Consider the following 14,357-nt stretch of genomic DNA (forward strand, 5'->3'; position numbering starts at 1 on the left):
CTATGCATATATCTCATTTTGAAGTGAAGAAACAAAATGGGAACAAATACAATATATGTAGTTTTAGGAACACTGGACAGTAACTTTGATGCTCTTGGGATGGGTATAATGGAGAGAGATAGAAGATCTTGGGAATAAAAAGTGAGAAGAATGTGTTGGAAAGCGTTTTGTGAGCTTATATAAATTAACTCAAATGACTGCTCTCTTGCTTAGTTAGAATCCAAATTTTCTTTTCATACTTGTATACTTTTAACTTAAATAACCAAAAGTTACAAGGTTACCGATAGCTGAGCTTTATTAATATAATATTTCAACACCAATTCCACTACCAATGTCAACATCCACCACCAATTTCACCATACTCCCTCATACCCCAGCGCCCCTGCCTGCCACCATGAAAGGTGTATTACAATGTTTGGTGACTTCAGACTAGATCTCAGGCTTTTGGTGATGTTGAATCTTTGTGTTGGATGTAGAGCTAGACCACACTCTCACAGAAGGTGAGATTTTTCAATGGAACCTAAAAATTCTAAACATTGTTAGTTTTTCTGAGAAGGGTTCATCTACCATTGGCTTTACTTAGTAATGAGTGTAACCCTTCTTTCTTCATTGTCTATTAATTGTAGTATTTCCGGTCATTTCAAAGGCAATCTAGAATTTAAGGGCTATAGCATGAAATTTAATTATCGTATCCATTCATGCAAACTTTGAGTTTTCTTTCATACTTGCAAAACGGCTATAACCATATGCCAGTTATGTGATTTTCAAGCTACCTTGAAGTACTCTTTTCTTTGTCATGCTCATATCCAGAAATCTTTTCCTGTCCCATAGATGTTAGGATGGCATCATATTCCTAGCACCAAAAGGAAAATTCCTCTTTGCGTCCTCTAAAGCATAAAGCTTGACACTTCACAAGAATGTTAAAGTGACGCACTATTTGCATGAAGGTAACTGATCCATGAAACATATATCTTACTTAGCAATGCGGTTTGGAACATCAAGCTCATGTTGAGATGATCATTTCCTGAACAATAAATATGCTGGAATATGTTATCAGTAAATGCAGGAGACATAGTTTGAAATATGTACTTACAGGTGGTGGCAAGGACAACCAACTGGCAGTTGGTTTTCCATTTCCCATTTATCTCCAAGCAGCCACCTGCTAAAGAGACTTGCTCATTCCTCTCACAAATATACATCAGACAGAGTTGGAAAAGAGTTTTATACTGACAATTAATTTTTTAAGGAAAACAATTCCAACCAAAGAAGAGTTGCAGTAAGAAGTAGTTTGTTTACTGTTTCACTGTGAGTAACCCTCAGGGAGCCCATTGGATTCTGAACATCCTCAGTCAAGGTCAAGTAATAACTGGTTTCCACTGATATGAATGATGGATGAAGAATGTCTGCTGGAGAATCCAAACTTTCTGGGATTTAATATTCTATTTGGAAAGGAAAGTTTGTTTTGTTTGTGAATACAGAAAAGAGCTTGATTACTTGTTGCCCATTCACCAGGAAATTTTGAAAGGCAAACCAGGTGCTAGGTGTTGAAAAGGAGGGAACAACCCAGTTGTTAAATTACATTCTGAACTGATCACACATTCCTTTGAAACTCCTTGTAATGACACATTCGGATCCTTTGAGAAAAACCTATATTGAAACTTAAAGCAAAAAGTCATTAGACTCCCTACAAATGGATACAGTGGGTGACCATGTTTGGCAATGAATTTTGGGGTTTAGAAATGAGCTGTGTATCTCTGGTAAGGTACATTTTCCTGTAGGGTAACAGTAGATTTTGGAATTAGTTCTGGTAAAGAAAGCTGCAAAAATGTTGTAGCATTGGGGGCAATGTTTATGTCTTTGAAATCGATAGATGTTTTTCTGGGAATGCAACTCAGAATGGCATCATTCATTTGAAAATAAATGTTCTGACAATTAGTTGAAAAACAGAAACCTCATTTTGCTTTATTTTCTCATATTGTATGAAATAAGAATTATAAAACCTGAATTCTTTATAATATTTGTTCATTTCTGGAATATAACTCTTAGTGCTAGAATAGGGAGAAGAAAGACATTCCAAAGAATGCACTTTGGAATCAGACAGATGAAGTTTCATTGACTAGGTATGCTAGATTTTGCCTTCTTTCATCTGTAAAGTGAACACAATACCAACTTCACAGCACTTCAAAACTGTTTTATCTTAGTTATTGAAAGAGCTTGGTTAGATTCTTCTTTTTTTCCTGGGTGGGAGGGGCGTTGGTGTTTGGGCCTCACCTGGCTTTAATCAGGGGTTACTTCTGGCTTTGTGCTTAGAAATCGCTCCTGGCTCGGGGGACCATATGGGATGCTGGGAGATCGAACCCAGGTCAGTCCTGGGTTAGCTGCATGCACTTCAAATGTCCTACCACTGTGCTACCACTCCGGCTCCTTAGTTGACTTCTTTACGCCTGTGTCCAATCTCATTTCCACACTGCAAATAGAGGTTTTATTTTAATTTTTTAAAATAGTATCTTTAAGCACCATTTTTGCAAACATATTTGTAGTTGGGTTTCAGTCATAAAAATAACACACCCTTTACCAGTGTTACGTTCCCACTGACAATGTCCCCCATGTCCTTTCTCCAACACCCTGCCTGTCTTCGAGACAGGAATTCTATTTCTCTCACTCACTATCATTGACATGATAGTTGTTAGTAAAGTTATCTCTCTAACTGCACTCACCACTCTTTCATGTTGTGGCTGATCCTTCAAGCCCACATCTCTTTTGTATCTTGGTATTATTACATTATTATCATTTATTTTTCTAAAATCCCACAGATGTGTGAGACTATTCTGTGTCTATCTCTCTTTCTCTGACTTATTTCACTCAGCATAATTTCCATGTCCATCCATGTATAGGAAATTTTCATGACTTATTTTCCTGATGGTTGCATAATATATTATTGTGTAGATGTACCACAGTTTCTTTAGCCACTCATCTCTCATAGGGCATTTGGGTTGTTTCTAGATTCTGGCTATTGAAAATAATGCTGCAATGAACATAAGCATGCAAAAGGCATTTTTGTATTATGTTTCTGTGTTCTTAGGTTATATCCCTAGTAGTGGTAGAGCTGAATCATATGGGAGCTCAATTTCCAGTCTTTTGAGGAATATTGTTTTCCATAAAGGCTGGACTATATGGCATTCCCACCAGCAGTGAATTAGAAATTTTTTCTCCTCATATTCAGGCCAGCACTGATAGTTCTTTTTCTTTGTGATGTGTGCCAGTCTCTGTGGTGTGCGATGGTACTACATTGTTGTTTTGATTTGCATAGCCCTGATGATTAGTGATGTGGAGCATTTTTTCATGTGTCTTTTGGCCATCTGCATTTCTTCTTTGAGGGAGTCTCTGTTCCTGTCTTCTCCCCTTTTTGTTGATGGGGTTAGATTTTTTTCTTGTTAAGTTCTGTCAGTACCTTGAATATCTTAGATATTAGCCCCCTATCTGGTGGGTATTGGGTGAATAGTTTCTCTTATTCTTTGGATGGCCTTTATTATCCTCGTCACTATTTCCTTTGAGGTGCAGAAGCTTCTCAATTTAATATAGATCCATTTGTTTATCTCTGCTTCCACTTGTTTGGACAGTGGCCTTTCCTCCTTGAAGATGCCTTTAGTCTCAATATCTTGGAATGTTTTTACCTACAGATTCTTCTAAATATTTTATGGTTCTGGTTTGATATCAAGGTCTTTAATCCATTTGAATTTGATCTTTGTTCATGGTGCTAGATGGAGGTCTGTGTTCGCTTTTTTTTCCACGTGGCACACTAGTTGTCCCAGCAATACTTGTTGAAGAGACTTTCCTTGCTCCATTCTGTGTTTCTTGGAACTTTATCAAATATTAATTGATTGTATGTCTGGGGAACATTCTCTGAATACTCAAGTCTATTTCAGTGATCTTAGGGGCTGCTGTTTTAACTACTATTGCTTTGTAGTACAATTTAAAGTTAGGAAAGGTGATGCCTCCCATCTTCTTTTTCCTGAGGGTTTCTTTAGCTATACATGGATGTTTATTGTTCTAAATGAATTTCAGGAGTGTTTGATCCACTTCTTCGAATAATGTAATTAGTAATTTTTAGAGGGATTGCATTAAGTCTATACAATGCTTTGGGGGAGTATTGACATTTTAATGATGTTAATCCTCCCAATATATGAACAGGGTATGTGTTTCCATTTTCTTGTGTCCTCTTTCATTTCTTGAAGCAGTGTTTTATAGTTTTCTTGTATAAGTCCTTCACCTCTTTAGTAAAGTGGACTCCAATGTATTTGACTTTCTGTGGGACTAATATGAATGAGATTGTTTTCCCATTGTCACACTTATAGTGTTATATTTTCTGCTTGTTGTGCTAGGGTTCATTGACTAGGAGATATACACAGCCAAGGAGAAAAGCAGAGCAGCCATGTTTCTCTGACTTCTCTCTTTCTGGGCAGTGCCAGTTTACCTCCATCATGTGCTTCCCACAGGCTCTTTTGAGCAGGGTTGGTCACCCATATATAGAGGTTTTAAATAAATAAGATGATTTGAGTGCTTGCTACAATGAAAAAGTTATCGATTGAAATGCACATACCAAAAAACTTACTGACCTAAATTTTTGAATGTTTAGAATCTGAGTTTCCTGAATCACTTTTATCTGCTGAGCTTCCTGAATCACTTCTATCTGCAATAGCTGATAGAATAATTTTTACCCAATGTACCATTTATCTTCAAGGACCTTTGGAGCATTTTTATGCATAGTAATGAAAAACCTGTAACATAGGACTTAGAATTATATCTGGAATACAGCAGGGACTTAATAAATTATATTCATCCTCATTCTCATCATCAGTACTTTGAATATTGTTCCATTATCTCAATGTTACTACTATGATTACTACTTTCACTGCAAGTAAGTAGGTGCCCAATGGGCAGAGAAATGATTAGGAGACTTTAAGCCTCCACTGCTAATATGGCAGAGAGGGGTGAAGCTTATAGAAAAGGCATAGGGAGGAGATACAAGGTCATGGGCAGGAAATGAGCCAAGGTATATTGTAAAGACAGAACAAAGGTGATGTTGGCTCACCTACATCTATCGGTTTCTGAGCTTTTCTTTTTTAGCAGGGTACGTTTTTATTTACTTATAGATATTGGTAATAAAATATTTGTTAAAAATTTATTATACAAATGGTTAGAGGTCAAGAAGCTGTATTACTGTTGTTCTTAGGTTGTAATATTTTTTTTTTGGTTTTTGGGCCACACCCGGCAGTGCTCAGAGGTTACTCCTGGCTGTCTGCTCAGAAATAGCTCCTGGCAGGCACGGGGGACCATATGGGACACCGGGATTCGAACCAACTACCTTTGGTCCTGGATCAGCTGCTTGCAAGGCAAACGCCACTGTGCTATCTCTCCGGGCCCTTAGGTTGTAATATTTAAGACAGAAAATTAATTGTCATGTTTATGTGAATACTATGATAAATCAAAACATCCAAGACTGGCCAGAAATCATCACACACATACCCACTTATACAAACACAAACGCATACACATATGTGTTTATACAATATAAATGTAAAATATAAATTTTATATAAATATAAAATCAAATATAAGTTGACATTCTATTTGTTTCTTCTTTTGGACCACACCCAAGGTACTTAGAGCTTACTCCTGACTCTACGCTCAGGGAATATTTCTAGCCAACTTGGGGGACCAGATGTGGTAGAGGGTATTGAACCTGGGTCAGCTACATGCAAGGCAAGTACATTATGAACTTTACTATCTCTCCTGAAATGACTAGGTGAAATCCCAACCAGAGCTTAATTTTTCCTTTCTGTCCCCTTCCTGTCTTCCTTTTGTTATTATCATTGCAGTGGTCAATGGTTGCACACTTATGGCACTTGACCACTTGGATGCTGAGCTTACTGGGAGTCACACAGTTTAGTTTTAGTGTTCACATATGAGCCATGTGTTTACTCATCAGGAGCTGCTCACCTGGCTATAGTACTCACATATTATTTTCCCTTCAGATACTTTAATTTTTATTAATTTAAAGCATTTTGATTTACAAAGTTATTCATAGTTGAGTTTTAGACGTACAACGCTTCAGCATCAGTTCCACCGCCAATGTCAACCTCCCTCCACCAATGTTCCCAGATAATCCCATACAGCCACCACCCCTTTCCCCTGCCTGCTTTCATAACAGAAACATTTTTTTGATAACTTTTTGTGACCAATGTGAATTAAGAGTATTTCACATTATATTTAAGTTACATAGTGACAGTGAATCAGGGCCATTCCCATCACCAGTGTTGTCCTTCCTTCACCCTTGTTTCCAGCATGCACCCGATACTTCCCCCATTGCCCCCTGGACTACTATTGTAATAGGTCACCTTTGTTTATAGCTTGACACAGAGGTCCGGATCACTTATACTAGCATCCCAGGGGTCAAGGGAGGGGAATATGTGTCTTGTGCATTGAGGTTTCTCTTCAAAAAGAAACTGACAGCATGGGTTTTATGATGTAATAGTAAGAAAGGTTGAATTGAAAAAGAAGAAAGAAGAGGAGGAAAGAAACAGAAAGAAAAAAGAAAAGAAAAAAAAGTTAATAATTTGCAAAAATGTACTCAATGTGTGGGACCTGTAACATAAGTTTGTGGTAAGCAGGTGTCTGTTTTAGTGGTCTAAATGGTTATATGCTTTAGGTCATAATAGAAGACACAATCAAAGGGAAAATTTTAAATTGGAGTATTTTATCATGACATTGTCATAATGATCACTGTGTATGTTATCTAATTTCATAGAGGGCCAAAATAGCAAAACTAGTATTTCCATCCTATATCTCCATGAACCACTGTGGACAAAGAAGTTGAAGAGTTGAAGTTGAAGAGTTATTTTATACCTAATACAATCAAGGCATTAAACCATATTGATATTAAGCACTCCAGCGGAAGTGTAGAATAACAGCTCTCCAGCCCCATCCGGGGATGTTCCTCTACATGGGAGTTCCTGGCTTCCAATCATATTCTACATCTGGTTTTGTGGATAAATACATTAGGAGATTATTATAAGACATTGTAGTGAGGAGTTGATTGAACACCTGTTCGCTCTAAACAGCTGTTTCCATTGTTGTTGATTTCTTTATGATTTATAAGATAGTAGAAGCTTTATGTTTCTCCTCTTCCACTGGATTTGATTGCTTCTCCTTGCTATACCCTGGTACCCATGATGTTCGGAGTTTCTACCATTTAGACCATTGTGTTTTACAGGAACATTTTTAAGTTTGGTTGTTAAAGTTAGGGTCTCATGTTTTCATTGGTGTTGACACCATGACTTGGATATTTACTTTCTTCTTTCTTAACTCATGTCCTCTGTTATTTCATATTTGTCTTTCTCCTCCTCCTCTCATTATTCTATGGGGACAAGAGTGTTTCTGACAACTGTCATTTATACCCATTGCGTTCTTCATGCAGGTATTCTAAGTACTGCAATTAAGGGCTGGAGTGATAGCACAAGCAAGGTGAGCTTTGCATGTGGCTGACCCAGATATAATTCCCATCATCCCAAATGATACCCCAAGCCTTCAGGGAGTGATTTTTGAGCACAGAGACAAAAACACTGAGTGCCACTGTTGTGGCCCAGAAACAAAAAAATACCAAATATAAGTGATATCATTCTGTATTTATCCTTATGGCTTACTTCACTTAATGCAATAGCTTCCAGTTCTATCCATGCTGCAGCAAATTGCATGAGTGTATCATTCCTTAATACTGTGTACTATTCTGTTTTATTTATGTACCAAATATTTATTTCTCATTTATCTGTTATTGGACATCAAGGTTGATGCCAAATATATCCATTTTACTGAGTGATGCAATGAATAGTGGTGTACATATTTCTGTTTGAATTAATGTTTTTCTGTCCTGAGTTTAGACCCAAAAGTGAAATTTCTGGGTCAATGTAAACTTGATTCTGAGTTTACTGAGATTTTCTCCATAATGTTTTCTATAGGAGTTGAACCAGGCAGCATTCCCACCAGCAGTGAATGAGAGTTGAGAGTTCCTTTGTACCACATCACTGCCAAAAATATTAATGTTTTCTGTAGGAATTGAATGAGGCAGCATTCCCACCAGCAGTGTATGAGAGTTGGGAGTTCCTTTTTACCACATCACTGCCAACAGATTATTCCCAGAGTTTTTGATATTTGCCATCTTCACTGAATAAGATGATATCACATTGTTCTTGGTTTGGATTTTCCTAATGATAAGATATGATAAGCATTTTTTCATGTGCCTGTTTACCATCTGTTGGTCTTCCTCAGGGAGATGTTTGTTCATTTTCTTTCCCCATTTGATGGGCTATTTAGGCTTTGGGGAAGTTAAACATTTGAGTACTTACACTTTTAATGGTGGTGCTTGGTGCTTCTGGTTGCTGTGCTTACACATATGTGACTATGATGTGCAAAGATGGCTCAGTTCATTTTTGCTCCAGGAGTATCAAATAGCAGGGCCTCTGGGACCCATACCTCATGTTTACAAGGTTAGATTCTTTGTTACTATGTCATTCCCAAGCACTCTCAATTTTCTTCAATTTTCTGGGTACTCCCTGCACAACCATTTCATGCTGTGTGGTCAATTTTACTGTAAAGTCCCTCCATTTTTGCTGATGAGTTTCAGAGTAATGAGCATATTTTAAGGTAGGCTCTGGGGTGCTAAATATGTAATATGAGCATGTTGCATATGCATATAGTGACTCAAGTTGATCCACAAGATTAGCCAAAAGCTCACATAGAGTGACTTCAAGAGCTCCCAGTAATAAGGGAACATGGTTGACATGAGTAAACTCCCATGTGCCATTCCTTAGAGAATGCAGAATATGTCTAAATATCGATTGGAAAGCAATTGGTAGAGAACTGCTTTTTTATTTTTTATTTTTTTTATTTTTTTATTTTTAATTATGAGAACAAGGATGCAAAGAAAGAGGACAAGGTAAAGTTACAGTGGAAGGACAATCACCCATAACATAATTCTCAGAAGTCCCCTTGCTGATATCTTAACTTTGAAATTTCAGCCAAAGAACATTAAGATAAATAAGACAGAATCCATGTACAATTACTTTGTCCCTGAAGTCCCCAGATTGTAACACATTATAATATTTCTTAACAGCACACAAGGCAATCTAAAGCCATAAAACTTACATAACTCCTTAAACACTACAGGCAAAGTATTTTTTTACATTTCCATATACATGCATATTAGCTTAAGTTAACCTCAAATTTTAAGTGGGTTCTTTTTAAGGATTAGAGTCAAAGGAGCACAGTAAAAATGGTGTTAGAGTGGAAATTGTTGTTTGCATAGGCCCACCAAAATATGAGGGACATGGAAAGAAATAACCTTGGCATAAATAAAAGAGACCTGACCCCTGAAGTTTCCTGGCACAAGACCAAGTCTAGGCTCCAGGCAAGCTAGATCGTCCAATCCAAGACATTGTCTGTAGTGCAAACACACTTTTATTTTTCACACAGTCTCTGTTGTTGGTATCATGTTTCTGTATTAAAGATCCTGGAATCTTTATATCCTACATTGAAATCAGGATGTGGAGCGTCCTCTCGTTTCACCTCACAATCGAAGGGCAATGCAGGGAGCCCTGTCCTGTAAGCAGGTCGTTGTGGTTGTTAAGTCTTCTCAGTGTTAAAGGAAGTCTCTTTTGAGCAGGTCGATGTCTGAGCAGTGTAGGGTCTTCCGTGGTAGAGGATTACTTCCAGGTGATGTTATAGACAAGCCTGGATGTTTCGTGGATGGCTTCCCTGGTTCAGGGATGAATGGAAAATGCCCTTTCTACTGAGGTCTGTGCCAGGTCAATGTTCAGGGTGTAAGGTCCCTTTGCACTACAAGATTTGTGTGTTCCAATCTCTATTAGATAGGATCTTATTTGTATGTATAGTATTTTCCCATTTTAATGTGCCTATGCAAAAAAGGAACAATGCCACGTGGTGTTATTGGCGCATATGGGGGCCTTAGAAACAATTCCAACAATTTCCATGATATGGTTCAATCATAAGCATTAAACTGGGGGACTCTTTCATCAAAATTCCTTGTTAAACAGCTCAAAAAGAGAAGATAAAAAGTGGTTAGAATCGTCACTGTATAAGACAACATTTAGTAAGAATTATAGCTGTCAGAGAAAAAACACAAACTATTCTAAAGAAATACGTGTCCATTTTATGTGTCTTGAAACAGTTTGGGGTTGTTACACACAATGCACGGTTTTGGTCTGTGATTAGGATTATACACTACTGAAGTTAAAAAGAGTAATGTAGGTTAGTGACGTTTGGGGGGGTTAGAAAGTTAAGGAGTAAAAAAGAGCTTTGTAGGGGTGTGTGAAAGGGCAGAATAAAAAATGAACATTCTAGATATGCAAAACATACTCTCAATAAATGAAGTACGCACAGGGGCATAAGCCCCCGTGCGGTTCTGTAGTTTTTGGATGCATAGGGAGGAATTTCTCACCCCCTCCCCCCAGGGCCCAATTAACCAGGCGTGGCCCTGAAGACCTGCCTGGTGTGGGGGGGATCTTGTTCCCCTGGACTAAGTGGTCAGCCCAGGGGGCCTATGGCTAGCTGTCCTGCCCAGAGCCCCCAACATACCAGTCAAAGGCACCAGAAATCCTGGCATGCGGAGTTTTCTGAGCCCAGCCATGCCTCTGTAGTTTTTGGATGCATAGGGAGGAATTTCTCACCCCTTCCCCCAGGGCTTGATTAACCGAGCATGGCCCTGAAGACCTGCCTGGTGTGGGGGGAGATCTTGTTCCCCTGGACTAAGTGGTCAGCCCAGGGGGCCAATGGCTAGCTGTCCTGCCCAGAGCCCCCAACATACCAGTCAAAGGCACCAGAAATCCTGGCATGCGGAGTAGAGAACTGCTTTTATCACGCACTTCTACTTCGTTGCTACTGTCCTGAAATAAAACTCACTAACAAGACCATAACAAGTTGTAGACGTTATGCTGGAGACAGGTGTGTAGATTGGTGGCAGGGGAGAAAGGGCTCCTTTGGTATGAAATATCTCAAGGGGTGATCTATTGGGTTGTTGTGTTCATGCTGCTTTGCAGAAGTGCTTTGATTACTGTGAAACACCTTTTGATATATATTTTGGGGATAGTACCCAAGTAGTATAAAATTTTCAATTGCAATAGTTTCTAAGTATTCAGTAGTGTTAAGTATATTCACAGGGTAGGATGCTGGTTTTGCCTGCCCGCAACCTGGGGGCATCACATTTGTACCCTGAATACCATCAAGAGTGAATCCTGTGCACAAACTCAGGATTAATCCCTGAGCAATGCAGGTTGTAGCCACCCCACAAAATAAAACCAAAAAACAAAAAAGATTTTCACATTGTTGTGAAACATTTTCAGGATTTTTTCATTAGCAAATCTGAAATTCTATACCCATTAAATATCAATGTCTCATTTGCCTATATTGCATGTAATTTGAGTCATATTTACTAGGACGTGTGATTACTTTGTTTCATGTAGTATCATGTCTTTGAGGTCTCACCATGTTGTAGCATTTGTCAGAATTTTATTTCTTGTTAAGGTTAAATCATGTAAATCATGTACTATTGTATGGACAAATGCATTTTGTTTATTTGTAAAATGCTAGTGGCATTTTAGAAGCATCTTCTAATTTTCAGAGAGCATTTTGGTCACTATTTCTAACTTACATTACATATGTTAGATTTGCAGGATAAAATGTATAAAAAATTTGGGAGTAAGGTTCTTGTCACACATAGGCCAATATTTATTTGTTCATTGCGATCACATGTAGTCTTATAAACATCACCAGGGGTCAGTCCTAAGTACAGAACCAATAATAGCCCCTAAGTTCTGCTAGATATGACCTTCAAACAAAACTAAAACCATAAAAAGAATATTTGAGGAAACACTTTGGAAATTACATTTCAAGGATTTGCAAGATGAGAGAATTTATAAAAACTTTATTTTCTTTACTCATTCTGACTCCTGCATGATACCCAATAGCTATGCTTTTTTGAAATAAATGATTTATAAAAAGGATAAATCACAAATATCTTGAGGCCTTGGAAAATAGTGCAATAGACCAGAATGCAGGTACAAGTCCCTGAGTTCAAATCCCCTGTATCCTAGATCACCAAGCATGATCCTGACAGACCAACTGCTTGAACCTGGCAGCTGTGGACCCTGGCACAGAAACCAGGTTTGTGTGAGCACCACAGAAAAGGATGCAACCTTCTGGCAAGCACCACAACCATAACTTGTGTATTGTAATCACCCCTGCTTGCCAGGCAACCTTTCACAGCAGGCTCCAAGTACCATCACCGAATCTTCTTTCAACTGGGGACAGGGAAGCCTCTGACGGGGGTGGGAGGTGGGGAGCTAGATGACAGGACCCAGAACAAGACCCTCCAGTAGGGCCATGAAGCAGCCATTCCACTCCAGCCCAGCATGGCCAGACAGGTGGGCCCTTCCCCCCTTTGCTTACCACCATACAAACCTTTTTCTAGCCCTTCATGTTATTTCTTCACATTTAACCTTTGTTACTCTCAGTCCTTAACTCCTCACGAAGCAGAACATTCTCCCCACCCCCCAGCCAGATGCCAACCAGTGAAAAGTGAAAAGTGAAAAGATAGATTCTCAGCATGAGAAGAAACCGACACTCAACTGCTATTGATTTGCTCTCAGAGACTCCTCTTCCCTCACCTCCCTTCACACTGGACTTTTGCTTGCTACCAATACAGTGGCTATGAAGTCCCCTGTTTGAAGATACTTCCTGATATGTGACTGCTGGGAGCCATCTTCCCTAGACTCCACAAAACCAAATCACAGGTTGAAGCCGTGCTCTGGATCTTACCTCTTCCTCGCCTATTTCAAAAGACTTAAAGAGGACAAAAAATCTCCTTTGAATATCTCTTTACATTCCTTTAATAGGCATAACTTATCAGATACCTTCTTAGTACAGGATTCTAGTAGTGTCTACTAATCTTTGTTCAGGGTCATGTAAGAAAAAGGTTATGGGGGTTGTTGGTTTTGATACCTGGGCCCCCATATACACCGGTAATACCTTGTGGCATTGTTCCTTTTTGCACAGGCACATTAAAATGGGAAAATTTTACATATGCGAACAAGTTCTTATCTAGAGATAGGAACACATCATTTTATACTGCAGTGAGACCTATACATCCTGAACACTTGGCATAGTGACTTGGCGTAGACTTCAGTTGATTGGACATTGACCATTTACCCCTGAAGCATGGATACCATTTATGGAAACAAACATTGTGTCCTACTCCATCACCAGGAATAAAATTCTATCAAGGAAGGCTCCACTACCGCCATTGCACTGACTTACTCCAAAGATCATTCTTATGATACCCTGACAACCTAGAAAGAGCAACAGTCTGATTTTAGGGCAGGATTCTCTGCAATGCTACCTCATGGTGAGACAAAACCAGAAGACGCTACACACCACCCGGACTTTGACATACGACCTGTACAGAAACCAGGATCTATAACTACAGAAACCTGACAGCAACAACTATGATGGTGAAGAACAGTTACTGGGACCACAGAGAAGATCTAAAGGGTTAGACAACCTAGTATGCCTGGAGCCTGGAGATGGTCTTATGCCAAAATACTTCAGTGGTAAGGGCTCCCTGTTTTTAGGCCAAAGGTTTTTCCTTCCAAGTTATCCCATAGTTTGCTGTGCCTATGCAAACAACAACTGCCATCCACACATTTTTAGTGTATATCCTATCTTAAAAAAAAGATTGTACTAAACCTTCTGCTATTGTATTAGCGACTTTATTGTGATACAATAATTTTCACGAATATAAATGCCAATAAACTCTCCTTTTTCTATTGCTTTTTTTAGATTTTTTATTTTCTTACTATTTATTTTTTTGGTTTTTGGGTCACACCCGGCAGTGCTCAGGGGTTTCTCCTGACTCTACTCACAGAAATCGCTCCTCGCAGGCTCGGGGGACCATATGGGATGCCGGGATTAGAATCACTGTCCGTCTGCATGCAAGGCAAATATGCTACCTCCATGCTATCTCTCCAGAACCTATTTTCTTACTATTTTTAATAACTTTACCTTCTATCATCCTGAAACAAATGTATTATGATCAGTTATGTCAACTATGTGATACATTTTCTTTAAATAAGTAAATTTATTAAAGAAAAGGAGTGCAAACCTTGATGATGTACCACTATGGAATGAAAAAACCACCACAATCTGATGTGCCACCCTCAGTGAACAACATAGCTAAAATTGTGCAAGCAGCATAGTCCAGGTTCTTTTTTCCTGCATCTCCTAGTAATT

General features: G+C 38.8%; 1 pseudogene; it reads left to right on the forward strand.

The window, feature by feature from the left end:
* Positions 1-14,357, forward strand: part of LOC125998923 (Y-box-binding protein 2-like) — a 234,823-nt pseudogene that overhangs the window by 49,250 nt on the left and 171,216 nt on the right.

This window comes from Suncus etruscus, chromosome X (assembly GCF_024139225.1).
Source record: "Suncus etruscus isolate mSunEtr1 chromosome X, mSunEtr1.pri.cur, whole genome shotgun sequence".
Classification (NCBI taxonomy): domain Eukaryota; kingdom Metazoa; phylum Chordata; class Mammalia; order Eulipotyphla; family Soricidae; genus Suncus; species Suncus etruscus.